This window comes from Oculina patagonica, chromosome 5 (genome assembly GCF_052425735.1).
Source record: "Oculina patagonica isolate OP01 chromosome 5, crgOcupat, whole genome shotgun sequence".
Lineage (NCBI taxonomy): Eukaryota > Metazoa > Cnidaria > Anthozoa > Scleractinia > Oculinidae > Oculina > Oculina patagonica.
In genome coordinates, this window is record NC_135762.1 from 15,556,886 (window position 1) to 15,582,042 (window position 25,157).

At 36.8% G+C, this 25,157-nt stretch overlaps 3 long non-coding RNA genes across 3 annotated transcripts; 2 read left to right on the plus strand and 1 right to left on the minus strand.

Moving 5' to 3' along the window:
- The first annotated feature begins 1,719 nt into the window (after positions 1-1,719).
- On the plus strand, positions 1,720-8,986 carry LOC144652937 (uncharacterized). Its single transcript, XR_013570634.1, has 3 exons — positions 1,720-1,949; positions 2,394-2,473; positions 7,207-8,986. It is a non-coding gene; the product is annotated as an uncharacterized LOC144652937 (long non-coding RNA).
- Positions 8,987-16,422: 7,436 nt separating this feature from the next.
- Positions 16,423-17,344, plus strand: LOC144652938 (uncharacterized). The gene is made up of 2 exons (XR_013570635.1): positions 16,423-16,617; positions 17,116-17,344. It is a non-coding gene; the product is annotated as an uncharacterized LOC144652938 (long non-coding RNA).
- A 4,077-nt stretch (positions 17,345-21,421) lies between these two features.
- On the minus strand, positions 21,422-23,214 carry LOC144654785 (uncharacterized). Its single transcript, XR_013570988.1, has 2 exons — positions 22,846-23,214; positions 21,422-21,685 (listed from the first exon to the last, which is right to left on the minus strand). It is a non-coding gene; the product is annotated as an uncharacterized LOC144654785 (long non-coding RNA).
- Positions 23,215-25,157: the final 1,943 nt, after the last annotated feature.

Sequence of the window (25,157 nt, forward strand, 5' to 3'; positions counted from 1 at the left end):
ATATTTGAAGGAATTTAACGAACGAACCTCAAAAATCAAGTTTTGCATATTTTGGCGAAATTATTATTTTGTCTGCTCACCAACAAAAATACTTGCAACAGTGAAACTGCCCTCACTCGCAAAGAATCTTATCTGTTGAGTCTTTTTCTAACCAAAACAATCATATTTAGCCTTTGTTTTGTTAGCAATATCGATCAAAATAAAGCTTATTACACAAGAATTTCTCCAGTTCACCATTGCCATAATGGCGTCGGTTCGTTCATCAAGCATTCATATTCATCACAAAGTCAAGTGCCTGTACCTTTTTTGTGAGGATCATTTTGCTGTATATACACCTTCAGGGACTGTTATCTTGCCAATTTCAGCACATCTGCACAAGTAATAATAGCAAGCATAGCATCTTCAACTTCCCTGAGAGGAATTGAGTCAGCAAGCCACGACAAGGGACGTTTAGTTTTCATCTCGGATTAACACAATTTACGTTGTATTACTCCAGACGATAGCACCACTCACTCTTTAAGAAGATAAACTGTCTTGATGTACTAGTTTAGCGAAGAATCGCAATTTCTCGAGGTATTTTGTGCCATTTTGATTTCGATCGTGCAAAACCAGAGAGTATTATTGGTCAGCGGTTTTGCCTAAAATGGTACAGTCCTTTATATGTGCAAAACGTTGTGTCCTTGGACGATTTCCTTCACTTGCTCTACTGGCCGTACTGGATTTTGTTTTTCATCATATTTAGCTTTAATTTATATATAGCAAGATTGTCGACACAGACTTTCTCAGTCTTAGTCTTAATCTTTCATGAACTTTTTCTAAATTCGACAAATAATAATAATAATAATAATAATAATAATTATAATTATAAAAACAATATATAATTATAATAAAAACCTTCCCAAAATCCTTTGCAACTGAAAAATCGTCAATGCCAAATAAATTGGTCAGTTTGAAGTCAGCAGGAGTAGTACGTCGTATAGAAATAACTCTTACCATAAACTACTTATTGTATAAGTCGTAGGTTGATGACGTCATTAGTCACGTGACTTTGCTCAGAAGTTCGTTTTTGCTCACTGTGACGAAAATAGTTTATTACTAAAAATGCAGTCATTGCAGTTTGAAGCACATTGGTGTGAGGCATTTCGGACTGCCCAGGTACCGAACAAAATATCAAAATTAAGGTAGCTATGCACAATTTTCAAAAAATGGGAGTCTGGGTACAAGTGCGTATCTGGCGTTGCATTAAATGCGAGGTAATAAGAAATTACATGTTGGTAGATAATTATATGTGAAGTAGTTTTTAATTAGTCCCATTGTTATGACGTCATCGGTCACGTGACCAGAACGGATCACATTTTTAAATTCGCTTGAAAACTTTACTAGAACCTCTCTCTTAGGATCTTTTTGAGCAAAGTTGTAGTTTTTTAAATAGTGTTTTGAAAAATGGCCATTATTACTTTTTCGTGAAAAAGTACGGTAGTAAAAAATACAATAGAAAAGTTTGTTGGCTTCCTACTCAACGACCATTTGCATTTGAAATAAAAGAAAATTTTGCCAAAGGCTTGAGTGTATGCTCTTTATTATAGCTTGATCAGTTTCTTTTCATTGTAATTGCTCTGAGCGAGGTTGAATGTAATTTCTTTCAGACAAAGGAGTGGCGTTTGGGGAGAGTTTAATCTGTGTCCCCCCTAGTCCCCCCTGCTTGCGGATTCCCCGCGGTCCGTATTGCGGGCGCATTTTCAAAATGGCGTCGATCTAGTGTTTTGATTTTGCAATTTCGAGTTCTATAGGATAGTTTTGTCAATGTTCTTTCTTCTTGACGCGATCACGAGTCCCGAAACAAAGGGTATTCGATATCCTTTATTTGTATTCCCGATACTGAAGAAGAATATGGAATGAGGAGAAACGGTGGAAGCTTTTCGCACAAACATTTCTAACAGAGACTTCAGGTAAGCGTTTCTCATTGTACTATAATTTCATTTTGAAGACTGGCTTAAGCTTATGTCTTCGGCGTTTATGTGAAGATTAATAAAAGTTCTAAAGATAGAATCGTACTAAAACTAAGCTGGTCTTAGGTCACTGGAATTAAAGCCGAAAAGATCTTGTAGATTTTGAGGCGATAGTGTCATAGTAATGTCACTTAGTTCGTCGAGGCATGTAATTGTTATTTATATTTGTCATCTGAATGTTAAGCTACTTCAATTTAATAAGAATCGCAACCTTTAATTATTTATACGTGAGGAAATGTTTGTCAAAATATTGACCATGTGGTCATTTCCGGCCGCAAAGAAATAAATGAGACCATTTCTGAAGTTTAAATTTCTATCTTACCACGATGTGTATTGTATTGCCAGACATAGATTGACGTTTCTTTTGCATTTTGTTGTATACAGGTAATTTGTGGGATTATTAGAATGTCTAATTTGTAAACAGGATTTACAGAATTCTGAACTGAGGACTTTCTGAATTGCTGGTGAGTTAAACTATGGATTATAACAAGTTCAGGCAGTTATTGATCTCTTTAGCCAATCTCAGCAATTCCCATCCTCCTCTCTTCACACATTCACTACCTGAGACATTTTTAAAAGATCTACTTTTTGACCAGACATTTGCCTATGTTATAAAAAAGCTGTTTGACATTTTTTTAAAGTGCCACTAGGACCAAATTTCACAATTTTTTTTCGGACATTTTTTGCCACAGAATAACTCACCGGGGTCTATAGAGAACCTTCATCCAGAAAGAAAAAATTAAAAAGCCTTCCTTCATAAAAATTTCGAGCTACAAAAACTGCAAATTTTCGGCCGCCATTGCTCGATTCTGGTTCCAGGTGAGCCCGCATATTTCACAGCGGCGGGTCTCACTATGACGTCAAAGACTTAACACGTGACCTTCCCTGTTTTGTTTTTGTAGAGATTTTACTCGAAAAGTTTGGCAATTATTCGATGAAATTATTCGTCCTCCAAGCCTTTAGGAGCAAGCTATTCTCCATCAAACCAAATAGAAACATTCAATAGTACAACGACAACGCAGATCAAGTATTGCGAAGGATCTAGAAGCCGTGGAGTACGCTTGAGAAGAAGCTAAAGGCAGCCATGTGAACTCGTGTGCTTTTAAGTAGATTCTCAGGAGCAACTTCAGAATACCCGGCCACTTCGGTCCGCCTTGTCGACACGTTAATTTTAGAAATTGGTACGTAGTGTGTTAATTGTTTTGTTTGTTGTTTTCTTCTTTTATTTTTTTTTAAAGCGTTCATTTTGAAAGCAAAGCTTGCTTGAAATGCAGGGTTACAAATGTCGGCCATGCAGAAATATCTCAAGTGCCTGATTCGGAATGTTGTAGCAGTTGTACGCCAGGGGGAACATAAGCTTTATCGTTCAGGGAAATTTAAACCTTAAACTCTCTGTTCACTATCTTTGTATTTTTCAAGGTTTTGAATCGATTTTAAGTGAGTATTTTGCTTAGTGATCACTCCAAAATAACTTCCCCATTTCTTGTTCACAGTCCACTTTCTTGAGTACTTCCTTGATCATCACGATCAGGTTTCCAGACAAAAGTACGGAAGTTTTAAGCAATTATTTGTTATGGGTTGTTGAACAATAAAAATAGATGACTGAACACAATGGAATGCCACATCTCAGATAATAAAATTTGCATAAATAAAGTGACTGTTGTTATTATATGACAAGGGACATAATAATATTATCATAGTCAAGTTATGGCTAGTTTGTCTGTTAACAACATTTTCATCACACATGCATTTTGCACCATCATGATACATTTTTTTTCCAATCTTTTTTCTTTTCAAGGAACACTTTTACACAAGGCATTGTCATAGGTGGGTGGTGCTTGTGGGAGTGTTACAGGGATAATTTTAGTCAAAAATGTCACTGGCAAAACTTTATGTACACAACTTGTCTTAGCCAGTGAATGCAGCCGCCTCTCATTTGCTCTTCTGTGAGGGATTCGAATGAGAGGCGGCTGTATTCACAGGCTAAACTTGTCTCTGCCTAAGGTTGTTTGATTTGATTGCCATTTGAGGTGTTTTAACACACTGAAAGCAGGCTGTGGTGAAGTTTAGGACTAAAATTTCGAAATGTAGCCACTCCCCTCCCTTGGGCATTACCGGTATGTACCCAATTACCCCAAGGCTGAAGGGTCGGCAATTTGACATCAGTGGTTGTTATTACAGCAGGGAAATTGGAACCATATGGGAGGGGTGGGGGAGATTTAAGCTAATTGCTTTGATTTTGTTTATGATTCCTAACCATTCACAGTTATGTTAGTGGCTATTGGCAGAGATTAGGAAGGAAGCGGTCTTTTGACTTTAAGCTGATCGATTGTGTTCTTTTGTGACATTGTGGCTGCAAAAGAAGGGCCTGCAAAAGCTTTGTTTTGCATTTAAAAGTGAATAGTTTGTTTCAGGTTTATCTAATTTGCCCATGAATCATACACAGAAAAGAAAGAAACTTCTGCTCGACTGGTCAATTTTGCCCATTTACTACCAGTAGGTTTTCGGGGAAAAGGGAATTTGATCACAGAATGAGACTGTTATGTGAGGCATTTGAACAATATCCTTCGCCTGGGAAAAATAACTTGAACTACCACAACTTCAAATGCTCGGGGGCTGCAGGGAAGGGGGTGTGGATTTCTGAAATTTATATTTGATCAGTACATTTTACATGGCTAGGGCTTGTTAAGATACAATATACATGGTGATTGGCTAATAGACAGGGCCAACTTTTCTTTGTGGCAATATCAATACCTGGCTAGAGAAAAACAGATATGTCTGTGCTCCACCTGGGGCAAAAAAAGTTGATGATCAAATAAACTTCTTATAATATTAGCTCTCAACTGAAGCCCATTCTGGGAGATCATTGCCCTTGGTCATTTCAATGTTAAAAAACAGGTCTGGATAAAAAGTGTGTCAATATTTAGTCATGGACAATTGGCTTTGACTAACTAAATATGATATCAGTGGTCAGCTTCAAGGTTTTGCAGATAATTTAGAACAACAGAACCCAGAGGCTTCTTTTAAAGGAAGTATTTGTCCATAATAGGGTAAAGTCCGTGTCAAGCCTAGTGGCCCACCATGCTGGAACTTCGCTGGTACTGTCCATGGGTGGAGAGAGATACTATGAGAGTAAAGTGTCTTGCCCACAACACAGTGACCCCGGCCAGGATCGAACCTGGACCCTTCGATCCAGAGTCCAGCATACTAACCATTAGGCCACCAATTTGTCCATAATATTTTTTCTTTGTAATTAAAATAAATCTTTACAAGGCTAAAAGTGGCTAAAGTTTTAGCCATGTCTAACCTTCAAGTGTAAATATTATTGCAATCTGTATTTACTTTTGATAATCTGAAAATACTATCCAAAGAAGCATTGCAGGTAAATATTTATTTTTTATTGACATTACCTTACACTTTATTGTTAGTTACTACATTTCCAAATTCCAATTTGGAAGACCCACATGAAAACCAGCAAGAACTGATGTGGCTTCCTCTTTAAAATTTTGCTGTAATTTATAATTTATTCATTATATTGTATGTGTGCAAGATTACTGTGATATCAACCTCAACCTTTGGACTGATTGTATTTATCATTTCATGGGATAAAAGATAACAACCAATTTATCATGTAGACATAAATGTAACAGCTTGTCACAGAAAACCACAAAAATGAGGCAGCAAAAGTGAACATTGGTTGCTCTTATTAAATTCCTCAAAGCAAGATCTCAGGATATGGTTTTTCTCAGTGGCAATAAAAGATAGCACAATGAATTTTTAAATTTTACCATGCTACATTGTATGCTTTCAATAATGATGCTCTCAAATGGTATACTTGTAATCTCTCAAATGTTATACTTGTAATATTGCTGAACAACATAAATATATCGAAATATTTAACCATGCACAGTATCCTGGGCCTCATTGTACCAATAAAGCCTGACAGATTAAGAAAACAAGTAAAGCACACATTTGATGACCTGTACAGAAACAAAAAAAAAAAAAAACAGAATTTTGAAAGCAAGATTGGCTAAATATGAGTACATGTATATACAATAAAACTATAAGCCGCAAAGCACTGTAATTTAATGCTATTGCTCGTGTAAACAACTCGTGTAGTTCTTCTTCCATGTAGCTCACCTACTTCAATAGTTCGTGTAAGTGATGGAAGTAATAAAGTTGAAGGTGAAACAACGGCATTGTGCCTATTTTAAACCACACAGAAGAAGGCCTATGCATGGTCCGTCTAAATTGTTCGGAAATCAATCTCCGTATAAAATGAACTACCACAAACCTGTCTCATGCAGTAGCCGGCTGTCTGACAGTCGGAAGGTTCGCTCGTGTGTGTGCGAGCAAATTTCAACTATTTGTTGACTACAGCTGCTCGAAGATTTGAATTTACTACACAGTGAATTTCCAGCATATTGTAATTAAGCCTGGTGGACTTAAGTTGTATTTGTGAAGTCTCAAAAGGCTGAAATTCTGTAGAGAACTCTAGCCATCTCTGTAGAGATTCGAAGAGATTCAAGCGAAATTGCGTACGAGGTTAAGTCTTTGACGTCACATCCGGTAAAACCGCGACGATCCACGTCATTTCCCCTGGAACATGCTTGAATAATGGCGGCCAAAAAAACTCGAGAAATACAGTCGAAAAAAACGGTCTTCCCGTGCTCGGACAGCAAAACGGTTTGGACAGGTGAGTAAGAACCACATACAGATTACGAAAATGCAAAAACATTATATACGAAAAATTTGGTCCTAGTGGCACTTTAAGGCATGTATTTTCAGTTGTTGGATGGCCTTCAGTAGCATTTTAAACTACAGCTAGCAATGTAAAAAATTCAGATGAAGACTGACATTTTTTTCTGCAAAATTATGATTAATGAAAGGAAGGGTGCAAAGAAAATTGATTTCTTCCTGGCCTGACCCAGGTAGACTGTGCAAGGTGAAACCATTATATGCTTGCCCAAAGTCCCATGTTTCTCTGGAAAGATCAACAACAACAAATAAAAATCCATAAATGTCATTTGGCTATCTAGCAAGTGGAAAAAATTATTGAATCCACTAGCCCAACATGAAAGCAGTCAGGTTTTTTTTCACACACTGAAAAAGGCCATTCAATATACAGTCTGCATGCTGGAAAAATAGCAATTTCATCAAAATAAACAGTTTTTGTTTGTTTTGTTTCTATTTACAGGTGACTTGAAGAGTGCAATGACATTTCTCTTAGTCAAAATGAACTCAAAAATACACATTGTGTTAATGTAATAAAATTGTCACATGATTGATTCCCGCATGTTGCCAGTTTAAACCTGAATATACTTTAGTGACATTTATAGCTATGTTATATGTAATATGAACATCCCAGAACCCAATCAGATAAGGCTACATGTGAATACTGACACTTTATTACATGTAAGTTTTGAAACCATTCTGGGTTCATGACAAAACTATTTTGTTTTGGCATGATTGTAGATTACCCCGGCACTTTTTTGCATAACTGAAATGACTGCCACCGCAGTCTGCAGTCACCATACAATATCAAAAATTATTTCATGCTGAACTGATTTTAATGTAACCGCAGTCCACGGTCCACGGTCCGTCACAAAAAGTTTGGTGTTTAGATTGCCTGCCACTGCGTAGTCACGCATTTCTTGTCTGCCACCGTGGTCCGCAGTCCCATAGTGAACATATGGGACAGAATGTTTTGTGTTTAGAGAGGCCTACTTATTCATTTCGGTTAGCCTAAAATGCACTTTGGTTAGCCTGTTCACGGTTAGCTATCTATATTTGTAAGGGCAACACTATATATTGTTAACATGTAGAATTCTGGGTGCACTACGGACTGCGATTTGGTTGCTTGCGGTTAGCCTTTATATTGTGTTCAGGATATCTACTGTTCTTAAATCCACTACGGGACTGCGGACCAGGGTGGCAGGCGATTATAACATTTACTAGCATTTCTTAGAATCGACTACGGGACTACGGGCCCTGGTGGCAGGCGATTAGCAGACTTTGTATTATTTTCAAATAAAACACTATGGGACTGTGGACCGCGGTGGCAGGCAATTATAACAATTAAATCCAATTTTGATTAATGGAATGCATGACTGCGGACTGCGTTATGAGTGAAATATAACTTAACAACAAAATTTCACTGCGGACTGTGGACCACGGGAGCAGATGAATAATGGCGGGGTATTCTACGAAAATATTACGAAAATTTACGAAATTACTATCGCAGACCATAAATTTACTCTAGCACAGGCTTAAGTGTCTTCAATAGTGTAAAGGTCGGGACAACTTATGCGACTTGACAGGTCGCGGCGACAAGTCGCTCCATGTGTACTGCTTACAACTAAGTCGCTGCAACAAGGTGTTTGTTTGGTGCACAAACAGCTAATTTGGAAGAGGGGGAATGCAAACTAGTTTTCCATATTCAATATGGCGAAAATACATGACGCGCTCTCAAACCAGTTTGAATTCGTGCAAGACGTCGCAGGGACAAAATTCTGTTGCAGCGACACAGTTTGTCGCATGTCACACTAGGCGACTGTCGCCGCGGCGTGTTGCAGCGACGTGTCGCCTAGTGTGTCCAGACCTTAATGGCAGTTTAATTATAATGTGTGGTTCCAAAAATATCCATACCTACCCCAAGATTGGACCCTTCCGACCCCCTGGAACTTTCAGTTTAGCTTCATACTTTATTTTAAAAATTTGGGCTATTGCGCCCTCCCTCCCCTTCAGAATTTCCATTGACCATCCTTGGGGTGAGTATCAAATTTTCTGGAACCGCACAATGTAGGCATTTACTTATAAAAGTACTGTAAGCTGCAGATTTATTCAGACTAATCTATTTTTTAACCTTTTCACATTTTCCTGTTTTCTATGGAATATATAATTATATATTGTTTTTACCGGTTTCACTTGTAATAATAATAATAATAATAATAATAATAATAATAATAATAATAATAATAATAGTTTATTTAAACTCTTTTGCAGTTAAAAGAAACTGAATTATCGAGTGACACTTACATGAAATGAAAAGTCTACTATTTACAATTAAAAATCTATCAAAAAAGGACTAATTACAAAAAGTATCGAAATGTGAAAAAGCTTTCAGCTCTCTTTGTCCTACATGTTATGGCATTATTATACAGGTAATCACGAATCACATATCCATTTGGTGATGTTCATTAAAAAAATGAATAAATTCTCGAGCAGCATACAGAGCGTAAAATATATAATTACTGGGTAATTTTACTCTTTGGACTCAAACTAAATGATCGTTAAAATCGAAACTTTTAAAAATACTTTGGACCGTCAAAATTTAATTTTTTTATTCATTCCCTGCAACAATCGTTTAACGGTAACTGGACCGTGGGGGAACTATAGTGATTGGGAACCAGTGAACAAAATCAAAATAAAGCTAGGAGCTCTGTTATAAAATCTTTATCTCTGATATTTTAGCGAACAGAGATCACACAAATGGACAAAATACTGTTAGAGAACAAGGGGAATTTTAAATAGAAGATGGGAAAATGGACTACCCGCCAACCCCCCACCCCCACCCCACTCAACCCAGGAACGAGGCCCTTTTCTTACTATGCGCTCAATGACTCAGAGTCTCTGAGTGTTTTGTATTTGTATTTCATTTTTTACATCCCTTCCTTCCTTCCTTCCTTCCTTATTATCTTAACCCCCTACAAAAAAATATTTGTTTGATATTTGTTATTTGATACAATGGAGTGCCTTTTTCACACAGATGGATCGTTTTTCTTGGTGCTGCTTTTATGGTTCGCAAGGAGCTAAAGGAACTTGACAAGCACATTTCCAGCTAATCAAGACGGCACTCACTCACTCTCTAGCGTCTTGTTTCAACGCGGGAAACATCGGGTATTGTAGGTTGCATCAAAACGATATGTGGAGAGAACAGGAAGACAAATGACTTGCCAAGTTCCTCTTGTTATTTGCAAGGAGTAAAATAAAACCAGATTATTTTACAGAAATAACCCAACGATCACCTAATTGATTTGACGACGCGTCCTGCACGTGAAAGAAAAAAGGGATTGTCTGTTGCCGCACAAGGGAAAGGCAGGGAAGAAACGATAAATCACTGAAAACATTTCGTTTTGGATGCCGTACTTGAATGAGTTTGTGTAGGATAATAGTTACAGTAGTTTAGCAACATGGATTGCGAAAAAAGACTCGTTCGATATAAAGAACAAGTAGATTCGAACAACAATAATTGACTTAAATTTTTTTGAATTGTAATCAAGTTAATAATGTTAGGCTACTGCAGACAGACTTGGTCTGTTCTGATCTGAACAAAATGGGCTTAGCTTATAAGGCGATACGGTTTATTTCTTAGTCCAGTTGCTAGAAGTGATTCATTCTTGAAACAACGATAGTGAAATCCTCCCCCCCCCCCCCCCCCGCCATTTCCAATTCCAGCTGGCTTACGCTTACGCGCTCGCTTTCAAAATGTACATGTGGGGTCTCTGTATAAATGCAGCACGCAATCAAAAGACTAATTAAGACGTAGACTTAGATAGTTTGCGTTGCCAATCTTGTTATAAATATACTGAACATCAAAAGAATTCGGTACAGGCAGTAAAGCAAGGAAAGGAAAACGACTAAGGACACAATGTTTTGCACATTATAAAGGATTATATCATTTTAGGCAAAACCGCTGACTAATAATACTCTCTGGTTTTGCACGATCGAAATCAAAATGGCACAAAATACCTCGAGAAATTGCGATTCTTCGCTAAACTAGAACTTCAAGACAGTTTATCTTCTTAAAGAGTGAGTGGTGCTATCGTCTGGAGTAATACAACGTAAATTCTGTTAATCCGAGATAAAAAATAAACTTCCCTTGTCGTGGCTTGCTGACTCAAGTCCTCTCAGTGAAGATGCAAAGCTCGCAATTAATTGTGCAGATGAGCTGAAATTAGCCAGACAACAGTCCCAGAAGGTGTATATACAGCAACATGATCTTCACAAAAAAGGTACAGGCACTTGACTTTGTCTTGAATATGAATGCTTGATGAACGAACCGACGCCATTATGGCAATGATGAACTGGAGAAATTCTTGTGTAATAAGCTTTATTTTGATCGATATTGCTAACAAAACAAAGGCTAAATATGATTGTTTTGATTAGAAAAAGACTCAACAGATAAGATTCTTTGCGAGTGAGGGCAGTTTCACTGTTGCAAGTATTTTTGTTGGTGAGCAGACAAAATAATAATTTCGCCAAAATATGCAAAACTTGATTTTTGAGGTTCGTTCGTTAAATTCCTTCAAATATAAAAGAGCCCGCCCCGCAGAGATCTTTACAGTTTTAGCAACTAGGATATCTGTGTAAACTGACTGCGTAGTTTCTGGTCTGGAACTGGTGTACTTTTGGAGAAATTTAAAGAAACGTCTGGTATGTTTTACCCATCGACCAAAATGGCTGAAAACGCACTTAGTTAATTGACTGATTAGTCGTTGTAAATTTAATGTAAAAAAACGTCCTATACATCAATATAAACTAGAATGATGACTTTATATTTGATTCAAGTCTTGAGTAGCAGTTTTTGTAATGGACTTGAGAAACAGCTGTTTACATTTTTCACATTTCAGAGCATGTGCTGAGTGAAAAATTAGGTTTGGAGACACCAACAAACGATGGCTGTTTCCATGACAACGAAAAGGTTGCAACCTTAAAGAAGGCCATTTTTGTACATCCCCCCTGAATATCTAACTGCATGCAAAGTTTGAGTGGCGGTCCAAAATTTATATTTCCTTCTTTGCTTGACTCAATCAAAGAATAGCTCTTAACGTTCTTAATCAGCAAGTAATTACGTTGCAACGCTAACACACGCTGTACTTCTTGCACGGTGCACTGGTGAGATTAAAGAAAGTAATCAATTACAAATGTACCGACCAATTCTCATTATAACGACGACGTTCAATATTATTTATTTAATACATGATTGTCATTATTAGTATTACTGGTATATGCTTTCATAGCTTATTTTAATAATTAGTAAACGTAATACTGGTAAATTGGTTGATTTCGCTATTTTTTTTAGAAATTTATTTTATCTTTGGTTTATCTAGATAAAGCTTGATAAAGCAATATTTTAAAAGGCGAAGGAAACCTCAAAATAGCCGGAAAAAATTGAAAGTTTACGTTGCCTCAAAGAAGAAAGGTCAAGCTATTATTCTAAGTTTATTTCGATTCAAAGCATTGAAAATTGCTCTTATAGGAATATCGAGAACTTTGCCATTTTTACGCATATGTTTTGCATATTTAATGAGCTAAAACCGTTATTTTCGTTTTTTCTTAATTTCTCGAAAACCATAAATTCCTAGAAGATGAGAATAATATTTTCGAACATTGTTCCCCAAAGGTGTTATTCAGGCAAAGTTTCAAGATTTTCGATTTTCCCAGCCTGTCCAACGATTCTTCATATTCTCAGTCGGAGCCACTTAAAATGTTGGCCTGAGTTGGCATAAAAACGTAGAAAAAAGCTATGTCTTACAGAATTGGTTCACGCTTTTGTTCGTTCTAATTTTTCTAGTAACAAATTAGAAAAAAAGACAGGCGGTCCCATAAAATGAAGCGGGCGTGGACGAGATTTGTTAATTGGCCTTATGTAAGTTGTTTCGCTTTAACAATATTTGCATTGAAGTTATGACGTCTTGATCAGCCTCAGTCATAAAAAAAATAGGGATTTATCACTTCGCTTGTACCCTTTATAGCGAAATAATAGTGGGTAGGACAAGCATTGAATGTTTCTGACTGGTTATTGTATTTATCCACTTTTCGACTTGATAGCTTTCTGCCTGTTAAACCAACGGGACCTAAAAAAAGACCTGCATGCTGATGATGCAGGAGATTTGTGACTACATCAGTTTGCCTACGGACATTTAAGAAACCGAGATATTCGCTGTAGTTCTCTTATTCAATTCTTTCTTTCGCTGTCGCTATTTTAACAAAAATCCTGTTGTTCCTCGCCATTTTATTTCTACTCGGTCGCTATTTACAGTATTTTTAAGTTATATTATGATCACTGACTGCCCAAACAGCAGATTCAAGTATCTTGACTTAAACAAAGCATAAGAGCACTGAAGCTTTGAACACCGACCTCCCGATTCTGAGTGCATCGTGATAGACACACAGTCTCCCACAGAACGATGCTGCAGCACCTTTTTCGCATTTATTGTGCAGAGTTGAGGCAAATCTAATATACACACACGCTGAAACCCACACTTGGAGGAATTTTATCGGAACAATTTGCATTTTATCTGTTCCAAACAATTTACTGTCACTATTATTTAAGAAATAGAAAACATGTTCCGTGTTTCTATCGAGTTATAGAAACACGAGTGGAAGTTTGGGAGAACGAGAAGTGCTGTGGGAACACGAGTCGATAGACGAGTGTTTCCACAGCTTTTTCGAGTTCTCCCAAACTTTCACGAGTGTTTCTATAACTCGATAGAAACACGGGAAACATGTTTTCTATTTCTTTTAGAAAACAGCACAAAGTAAATAACGCACATCAAAGTAATATTTAGCGCTTTATTTAACATCAAAACGTAGATTCTCTTCACCTCGCGGTCTTACGTCATGAACATAATCAGCCAATCATAGTAAGGGAGTCGATGAACAGAAATAAATCAACTGTTCAACATTTGATTCAAGGCTAAAATTCACCGGTTTTTTGGCCAAACAAACAAAGAAAACAGGCCCCAAAGTTAACGTAACTATAAGAAATAACTAAGCCGATGGTTTAACTGAAGTCCAGCACTGGAAGGAGTCAAGAATTGTGGTTTTATTTCGCTTCATCGAACTAACCGAATGGTTTGACGACCGATGCTGTCGATCGAGCGACTCGAACCTTGGAGGTGAAAGTGCATTATTTTTCTGTTAAAAGAAGTTTGACTCGGCATTCTGAACGAATATCTTGTCCTGTTGAGGAGCTGTGAATAGTTCTGAAGTGCTGCAAAGCCTAGAATGGAGTGAAGTTGCGCCAATTCATATACTTCTTTGAAAGGTCAGCCGCTTCGATAATTTCTTTCACAGACTATTTTTGAATGTGTAGCGGGCTCTGTAAACATCTTACTCGCTTGTTTTCAAGTGTGCAAATATTTGTTAAGTCTTAACCTGGTTTTTGTCAGCTGTGACATTAAAATTTGGCACAATTCTTAGTTGTTATTTTTGCATTGCTTATTTCAGCGCCGTGAATATCGATTGCCGTGTCTACGACAACTGTCTGTGTCTCCATCGAGTTATAGAAACACAATTTTTAACCAATCAGCGCACGTATTTACTTTGTGCTATTTTCTAATAGTCTTCAATTTCTGTATTTGTCGTTATTTGTGGGCCTGTTTTGTGTTCTTCCATTAAAAAATAATCTTGTTGGGGTTTTCTAAGAGATAAACTGAAAAGTAAGCTTTTATTTTTTCCCTTCCATTTATTTACATTAACCCATAAATACAAATTTTAAAAAAATAGTACAATGTATCATTGTGAATGACAAAATAATACAATGAAAAGTCGCTGACAAGAAGGGATCGTACAAGGAGCTTCCGTAAGAGTTAACTTTTTCAAAACAAAAGTTTTTTCTTTTTAGCGACCACCTCTCAGAGGCGAGTGTGATCAGTTTTAGGGCTGTAATTGTTTGAAATTCTCTATTGTTTTTGACAACCGGATAGCGTTCACGTCACATGAACCGACCGACCTCACTACGGACGCTTATCGAGCCTGAACGAGACGCCTTGTAGCCATGATTTGACGATAAAGGTTTTTCTGATGTTTGCGAGTGACTAATGCTTCGTCGGGACACTGCTTGTATTACAACCTGAAAATTGCAAGGGAGGATCTACCAGACTGCTGAAAGCTGTAGCAAAAATATGTAAATGATAGTAAGTTTGTCTGTTGGATAATTTTTTTAATGGTTACTAAAAGATCGTTCAAATTATAATAAGTCAAGCCGCCACTCCACCCCAGGGGGGTACTCCGGCTTGTAAAGGACGGGGATGATCGAATGGAGGCAAAACTCAGGACCCAAAAAAATTCCCTTTCTCTTCCGACATTACTCAAAAAAATCCCTGCACCAAAAATAACACCCCCAAAAATCCCTTCTCAAATACCCCTTTATTGCCGGGAGGGGCAATAATAAAACAGAAAGAAAACCATAAAAAATTGAACGCTAGTGTTTGTTTATTCATCATACCATAAATACGCCCAGGCCGCGCCAAGGCACTTTAGTTCGTTTTAAATACCCCAAAAAATCCTCTATTTAGATCAAGTCACCCAAAAAAATACGTGCCAAATTATCCAACCCAAAAAAATCCCGGAATCGAAAACTTCAAACCCAAAAAAATCCTTCGATCATCCCCGTCATTTACAAGCCGGAGTACCCCCCCCCCCCCCCCCTGGGCACTCCACCACCTGTTGCTCACTCTTTTGGATTACAATAATGGTTGGGCTTTGCGATATCAAGCTTGGAACAAATTAAAACTGCAATAAAAACACATTTTCAAACCCAAGCTAGTACCAAGCTAGAGACTAATTAAAAACAAACGGACAGAAACAATATATATCTAATATCGGTAGGCTTAATAAGACAATGTTAAAGCGCAGGTGGTTTATGTTCAACAACTTTTATTAATAAGTCCAAATATTGGAATAGCGTCTATTTTGGAGTTTGACAAGCTAGTTAAATTGTTAATTTTTTCACTGCGTTAATTAGCTTGGCCTGCGATTCACGTCGAGCCAAACAGGTGTCTTTTTTTTAATACTGTAAACACAAAGTTTCTGTACGGTTTATTTAACGCTACAAAGTAAAAAATCCATTTGAACGGTGACGTTAATCTCGATAATGACAAAAAATTTCAGTATGCCGTGCATAAGTGAAACATGGATTGCCTGAAAAATAAAATTAAAGAAAAGGAAAAAAAGATCCCAAGAAAGGAAAAAACGGAACAGAAACAGAACAAGGCACATCTTATCAAGCTTACATTGGGCCACCCTAAGTTAAAAAATGATTGCCAATTGACCATCGCTTTTAAAATGTTGATAACAATTCTTTTAATTACTGAAATTTCGACTCACTATTTTTCACTACTCATTCTTCAGTTGATTCGTTTCAAACTTAACTCACAAGGAATGTCAATGTTTATTATGTGGTTCGTTGTGAAATTATTGATTGCAGTTGCCTATTTAAACTAGAAAATTTTTAAATTAACTTCATCTTAATAGTCCCTAAACCATTCTTTAGTAATAATTCTTTAGTAGCTGGCTCTTTAATATATGTTTCCCAGCATGGAATGTCAATTTTGTTTATTTCTTGTCAAATAATTAGTTGCCTGATATAAACGCAATCTCTTAGTAGTCTAAATCATTTTTGTAGCAGAGCCAAATCGTCGTTACCAGAAGAACGTAATCTCCTTCAAGAGAATGAGAACCAAAGTGTTTGCTTGCTTGATTTGTGTATTTGTCCTTCTGGCGGTGCTTTCACCTGAATGCGATGCTTATGCAAATGGGTCAAGTAAAGGGGAAAAGATCAGGTGGAAAAAGATCATTCCAGAAGAAGAACAGGGTACCAGTGAGTAAAGTCATTTGGATAATAGTGTTTACTTAAATGTTATTGCCTTTAACAGTATAGCAAAAAAACTGATCAGAATGGACGAGGAACCTATGTACTAATGAATGAATTACCCCCTTGTATGATTAAAGCACGATATGAAAAATATGTCGAAATTTTGCAAGGGGCCAAAACATTTTAACGTGGATGGCTAAATGCCATATTCAAATTAAGGTTTTTGCCTTGGGTGATTTCATTTCCCTACAGGGTTGACCCTAAAAATTATTCAGTCCTTCCTCGTAAGACCTTCTCATCGTTCAGTCACTTGTAGAGATTCAAGTTCGAATCGTCCTAGGATTGCACGGGCTGTGGAGTGATGCTAGGACCAATGTTAGGAAAAATCGAATCCGTTTTAGCCTATAGGGCTTCACAGTGCATGTTCCTAAATAAAAATGCCATACGTCGGCTGACGGCTGTTCAATTTCATTGTTATATATTCCCTTTTCGTTCTTACTATAGGAAGAGATGGATTGTTTGGCCGTTAAACGTCAGCTGTGTGATACAGCCGAACGACTTGGCTGCTGAGGTGGACACCGAGTGATGATTTAACAAACAGAAAGAAAAATAAGTGTATTTCCTCTGAGTAATGGTACAGAATTAAAGAAACATGTAAACTCGAATAAAGTCACAAATCTTCATTGTAGAGAATAAACAGTTTGAAATGTGTGGATTAAAAAGTGCAAGCCTCTGTGGTTGAGTTTTTTCTTGGATTCCTTATGATCATCAAGCATAGTGTAGCCTTAGATCTGAAATGCTACATAAAGAAAAAGTAACAAAAGCTAATCCCTTGTTTACAGCACGTTTAAAAGGGATTCGAGGGCAGTAACCAGACCATTGCCATAGACGAGGCAAGATCTTGCTAGTGGGTTCTGGGGGCATGCCCTCCAGAACATTTTGAAATCTAGAAGCTATGAATCCCTTTCAGAGCCCTTTCATGAGGTTTTCTAAGAAAATAAATATTGTTCAACTGGGATTATTTTTCCAACAAAAGATTTTTGTTTTATGGTAAATAGAGGAGAGCCCGGCCCCAGTTACGGCCCTGTAGTCATAATGAAAACCAAGAAAGTCGAATCAAAAATAAAAATTAAAAAAAAACGGAAAGTTAGAAATATGTATGTATTGCGTTAATTGCAGGAAAACGTTTGTTTGTTATAAACTTTAAATACTTCTAGCTTAAATTCTCTTTCCAATTTTTTCCAATTCTTTCTCGTTCCAATTATATAAACGCCGCTTATGCGGCTGGTGACAGAAGTTTTTTTCAAGTTCGTTTAAATTCATTTCGATCAAAACCATGAATATATAAGTAAAAAAAAGACAATTTACATTATTAACGTTGCCTTAATCAGCAAGTAATTAAGTTGCAACGCTAACACACGCTGTACTTCTTGCACGGTGCACTGGTGAGATTAAAGAAAGTAATCAATTACAACTATGTACCGACCAATTCTCATTATAAACGTCAGTCATGGATTGAGTGTGACGGGGTCTATCACTGTGACGACGTTCAATATTATTTATTTAATACATGATTGTCATTATAAGTATTACTGGTATATGCTTTCATAGCTTATTTTAATAATTAGTAAACGTAATACTGGTAAATTGGTTGATTTCACAATTTTTGCTTTAGAAATTTATTTTAATCTTTGGTTTATCTAGGCGTCCCTTTTACGCCACGAAAGAGTAAATCCAAAACCATTGAGTAAAAACAAGCCAAAAAAATGAAATATCATAGAATATTAATAGACAATCTACTTGTTTGAGTTTCAGGCCTGTGCGATATTTCTTACTCGAGATATCCGTCATAATGTAAAGTTGTAAAGCTCGGTACAAAAACGCCATATTGGTGCCACTGTGGAGGGGCACCAATATGGGGGACAGAAATCAATGAAATAAATTTGCAATTTACTTTTGTTATAAAAGAATAAAAACGTTTTGCAATAAAACCTCAACTGTTTAGATTGCAAAAAGTCACAGGGCGAGTCATTAAAAAAAACATAGATGACAGCTATCTAGCGGCCATCTTGATGTCGTGTGGCGTAAATACTCTGAAAATCAAAATGCTCCATTTTAAAAACGAAGGGTGCTGTCGAGCTGACACCCCTAAACAAGAAATGTATTTAGGAATTTTTTTTATATCTAATAGACATATAAACATCACGTACCAAAATGAAACTGCGAATTGTAATTTATCACTGTCTGCATTTGGGATAAAATGTGAATTTGTGATCTAAATAAAAAACCCCTGAGATTTTGAAAGGAAACTAATGAGTAACGAAACGAAATATTTCAGACTCAGATTTGAAGTAAAAAGGCAAGGTGATCTTCTATTATTATATATCGTCAATAACGTTTAGAAAAAGTCCATGTAAGAAAGAAAACGGTATATGCTGTGTTTCTGTAACCCCAAAGACAAAATGAGGGCCTCTGTTACATGGGAGTTTTCGTCCCGGGATGAATTCATCTCGGTGTCTGGTCATTTTCTTGTTGCTGTCTACTTGATACTCGTCCCGGGATGAACTCATCCCGGTACGATTTTATTCCTGTCCTGAGCAGTTTTCCGAGATGAAATGTCATCAGCTGAAATGTAGAAATTGGTAAACAAGTTTCTGTTGTGACAGATTCAAAGAACCGCGCACTGCCATTAATAGCTTTTCTTGTTATTACTTGAAGATCCTTGTAGTTTATTCGTACCTCATCGTTGTCTCAACCTATTTAAATACAGTAATAGTAGCAAGTAATGAAGTGCTGTAATGAGTGTTTTTTGGCCTTTAGCACTGTATTATGTTCTAATGTGTGCGCTGTTTTGAGTTAATGAATTTTTCGTTTAAAAAAATAAAAATAAAATTAGTACCAGTTTTTATATTTCCAAAAAAACAATTGCAGCAAGGAAAAAACGTCGCACACTTCGGTACGCGTTTTACTTTCTTGAAAATAGTGTTTAAAATTTCATTGTATCTTGACGTCGCCATCTGCCGCTTATAGCCGTTTTCATCATTTCCGTCAGTCGCTAATCATTGTTTTTTCAAGCCGACCAGCTAAACTTATATCCTAAACTCCACCAAGTTAACATTGGTGACATAATGTAACAAATTAATGGGTTACGCATTTTTGTTTACTTTGTTTTCTTGACGGCAGACAGACAAAACGTTTTCCTAAGGAAAATAAAAGAGGGCATGTCAGGAGAAAAAGGAGTTGGAGGAGTTCAGTTTTCTCGTCTTCTGCCTCTATAAAGGTAAGAGTAATGAATAACCAGGTTCTGTCATTTTAAAGGTCGATTTAAAATATTTACACTGCCGGCAGAGACGCATACTAGAAACTATTGCGGAGAAGCATTGGTTGCAATTAACATTTTTTTTAAAAAAACCTTCCGAATTAGATTTAATGGGTAAAAGATAAGATTTCGATAACCTCATTTTAAAGAAAATGAGAAATAAAATAGGACCTTTTAAAGCATTTTACAGGACTAAAATTGAATATTTCAGTACCATCATGAGATTGAAGTTTGGCCTGTTTGCTTTTTTCCGAGCCATAATTGCCTTTTCGATTTTTCGAAAAAGAGCCAACCATTCCTGTGGCAATACACAGCATTTCATTAAAATCATCGCGAAATTTTATATCTTTTTTTCTGTTATTTTCTGCAGCTAGCTACCTGGCCATCAAAATTTAACTTGAATTTGTTTATACAAAAATAAAATTGCTTTTTAATTAGTCAGTGCGCAAATGAACTGCTATTTTTTTTGTACAGTCAGCCTTTTTCTTATCCCCGTTCTGTTACACCTTGGAAAAAAAGATGGCTTTTCTTCGTTTTATCATATACAATTATATTTTAACAAAATGCTCTTACGGCTCTCTGTTTGCTTTATTTTTAAAAAGCTAGCTTTTTGTTTTAACAGCTACAAAGAAATTGACAGAACTTGCCACATTAGGCTATGGGGCACGCTAAATGATGTTTTAATGAATTATTCTGACCGAAGAGAGCTACCATGGAAACAGAGCGAAAAAAAGTCAAGAATAAGCTTTCTTGAACAATGAAATAATCACCGGAAGCCAATTTCAGTTCAGCTGTTCGTTTCAATTCTTGTGAAATATCCTTTTATTTCGTAAATTAAAAGTCAAAGCTCGAAACGTGAACTTCCGTGGTGGCTAAATGGTAGAAACTGCGCTCTATCTGGCAACAATTTATAAACATCATCTTCAGATCACAGAAAATCTCAAACTGAGTACATGATGCATTAGTTAACGGAGGTGGCAAAATATCAAGAGTGTTGGAAGATCTAATGGTACTTTTTTCCTTGGAAGACAAAATACAGATAATAAGACAAAGAAAACCTCTGACGAACTTAACCAAATTGTACGTCTAAAAATACAAGGAATGAACCATTAATAGTCTCAGAGGAAAAATGCGCCGTGAAAAAAGGGATGCCAAAAAACAGGCAATATTATACCTTACAGTGAAAAATTTCAAGCAAGTATAACCCTTTTTCATTTTTTTACGGGCAAACCATCGGAGAATCGAAACAAAGTCTCTTCCGAAAGTAGATTAACTTTAAATCTTGTCTCAAGAAATTGTTTTTTTTTTTTTTTTTGGCAGCACCTTGCAGTTATCTTGTCGCATTTTTTATCAATAATAAATGCGGCCATTTTTATTTTTAGGCCAATTTGACCACTGGGTTTTATTTCAATTACCGTTGCTGTGCCGAATTTTTCACGTTTCTTAGTTTTTTTAGACGAGAGGTAACAAAATGACAAGTGCAAAGTGAAATTTTCTGGTAGATTTGGCTTTATTTTTAATAACTACTTAATGCAAACTGTGTACGATCTAAACGGTCCTTTTAGTAACAGACAAATAAATCCCCATGGAAGTCGTTAACAAGGTCATTATTCTGCATATTGACTGTCCATGTCTTATTTAACATCATTCCTGTGTAATCTTTTCCTCTCGTCTGTATTCCTTGTCGCAATCAAGCATCCGGGCGGCCAAGCACATTTTCTCTCTAGCTGAAGGTGATCCGGTTGTTTTCCTCTCCTATGAACATATTAAAAACCAGTCACGTGTTAATAATTCTTCATGTAGTTACGTATAACTTTACGTTTTGTCGGTAGGAAGTGGAGTTAAAGAATAAAATTTAAAATACGTAAGATAAGATAATCACATACGAATAAGTTTTAAGTGTGCAGGTCAAAGTTTTCCTTACTTATCAAAGACAAAAAGAAACCTGCCCAATGGTATTTTTTCCTTTATAAACTCCCATAAAATGATTCTTATTGGTTTAACTTTTGCTTGATATACCGCGAGCACAATCTGAATACACATGTACCAACAAAAGCGTTCTCGCACTTATAATGCATGAAAGTGAGCGTTCATCACCTTTGAAGGGTGGCCAGGTTTATTGAGCTAAAAAGGCGCGCTTCCAAAATAAAAGCTTTGAATACAAAATAAAAGAAAAGCTATTGGCTGTAACATAAGATTATAGACTCGATTTGTCATTTCTAACGCTAAACTATATGAATTTCTGTGCACTGAAATATACAATTCACTTTCTTGGGCTAGGATTCAGAATTGGTGATAATCCATTTATTCTTGCTGATCAGTGCCATGCGTTCAGTGATCTTTAGTTTTAGTGTTTTATGTAGTTTTGGGAATTTCTTGGGACTTCAAGAGAATATCCCGCTCTAGATGTTGCGACAATAAGCTAGATGGAATTGTCAGCATATTCCCATCCCCTTTATGCTTGACACAAAATTGATAAAAAAATATATCTGCGGGGCTTGCACTGTACACAAACTTGAAAATATAAAGTGATGTTGTAAAACGAAAATTGATAGATTGTTCTTGCTCTTGTGAAATTAGGATTTCGGCCATGAAAAAGAGCTGATGGAACAAACTTCTGAGTTTACGATGGCAAAAGTGGGCATTACTGAACTGTTTTTGACGAATATATCCATTTGGTGGCTTAATTTAAATATTAAAAAGGAATAAGAGACACTTCCCCGAGTTTAAAGAATTGCGAACACCCAAGCATGGCTGTTGTGATGTAACTCGACTCTTCTGCCGTTTTCTCAGTTCACTAAACCTATCGATTTTCAGCCAGTTGATTCGCCAGTTGTTTGACGCCGTCGAATTATCGCTGGCGGCGGCGTCACTGAGGCAACGGGCGAAAAAGAAAACGTTCTAAACAAGCTCACCTTCCGCCAAATTTCATTTCTCTTTCCTGTCGACCACGGTGAGACATATCCTTGAAGCTCCTGTGTAGTCCATAGGAGAAATAAGGCACACAGCAGTACTGGAAAGATCTTGATTTCCATCACTTCAGCCTTAGTTGCGTATTATTCATTTCTTCCGTGAGTAAAAGCTTTTTATAAGGGCTGCCTCCACAAGACGGGAAATTGTCTAGAGTTGTCACTTACACAACGCACCACTTACAAATAAAGAGAATAACTCGACTGAGACGTAACACACACCAGCTATGCGTTTTTATTTGCTTTTCTGTTTTCTTACTTTCGTATTGGTTTTATAAAGTTTCCTAACTCACTTCGCTCTTTAGCTTGTATTTTTTAACAAAAGGAGATCGGTAGTTCGGATTTTATAACGCCTGAATGAAGATATGTGTACCATAGAATCCCTTAGTCGTTTTTGAATAGATCGTTACAATGGTCATGATCATCATCCTCCAGTATTTTCCATTTAATGAATTAGCCAAAAGGTTATGAGGCCAATCGTTTTTACTTGTTACACCCACTCAAGAGCGGTTATTAGTGTTTGCTTTAGATTAACAGTGTGAGCGGAATAAAGTATCCGTGTTGGTTATTTGACCAATAAATTAAAGCAAGCCCTTTAAAACGCAGCCTCAATCACTCCGCAGGCATTATAGTAGTTCTAACTTTCAAAAACTGCTACTGCTTCAAGGCTTGACGTCCCTTTTTTAAAGAATTGCAAATAGTTGTTTTCTTAAGCGGTTCCCCCAAAGCGCCATAATTGAATATTCCATATCCCTGAAAAAACAGGAACTAGCATATCCGGAAACATTAATTGTACGTCTGCAATCTAATTAAAACACACATTATTCGAGGGTTTTATCTCTTTTCTCTCGCCTGCTCAAGTGTGTTATTTGAATTGATCGGAGGCACGGTCTTGTCGCAGCATATCAGAAAATTGCTTTCCTTTTACTGGATTCATTTTAATAGCGACAAATGGCCAACTTCTACATATATCTTAAAAAAAATCTGTCTCCTTTAATTAATTTAAAGGACATGTCCCGTTATAATACAGCTAAAAAGGAAAATGCTTCACAAATTGATTTCTTCAAACGAAAAAAAAAATGAGCAGATGCTTTCGAAAACTTCCTTTTTATTACTATTTTCTTTGTTTTGCAAATGTTACAATACAATAAGTCGTCTGTAAAAATGGAAAATGTTTTAGGGAAGAAGTCATTAGGCGCCTGCCAGTGCGGTGCAGCCGCCTCTTACGTATATACTTACGAATTTGTTAAAATAGAATTTTTTGTTGGTTTTATATTTCGGGTATTGCTTTCATGTTCCGTTTTGTGTTTTCTCAATTTAGTGCCTTTTACGAATGGAAAATTACTTACAAAGTTGAGCGGGGGATAGTGAATTAGTGGTTTACACTGACACAGTGTGTCACTAAAGGCCTCCATAAGAACGACCGAGCTAAGGCAGTCAGTGGAGAAGGTATACATTATATTTTTTGGTGTTAACATAAAAAAAACTTCGTAGTGTGTCTATAACTTTTTTGCACTCCGTTCTTTTTTGTCTGCGTCTGGCCATTAGCTAGGCTTTAATAACATCGTTGGCTCTTTCATCCACGGACACAGGTTTCTGACCTAAAAAGGTTACCTGCGTATGCAAGCTTTTAGGTCTGAACGTGGAAATTAACTCAGTGTTCATGTTATTTTTTCGATGTATGACGATGCTATTGGGTGCAATAGGGACGATGGAATAGTCAATGAACCTGTTTAATAAAGCTATGGTTCAGTATCTCGTTAACGGATGATTGGTGTTTGGCGCAAAAGCCCGGGACTTGGAGGGAAGGAACTCTGAATTTCGCGAAAACATGCACGACCTTTCATATGCAATGATATGCAAAGAGAGCCGTATCGGACTCCAACCAAGATGATTTCCTTGCACTCACAAATTATGATTCGTGTCTTTCACAATGTACCGCGTTCATAGATCGTGATTTTGTTCATCACTTTTCACGCCATAAATTGTATAATTTCAGCCATACAGCAGAAGCGTGACTAGAAATCTTGTTTTACTCTTGCCAATTAGACTAGTACTAAGGTCTTGTTAAAGACCCGTGCCGTAATAAAATTGACCATAATATAGATTACCGTAATAATTGTTCAATACACACAATCGACTATTGGCTACGTTTTTGCCATCAGTTTTAGTTGTTGCTGATGATGCAAAGTTACCAGTCCCACATCGCACTTTCCGACACTGAGTTGCCATGACAGGCGAGCAGGCGAACGAGCTTG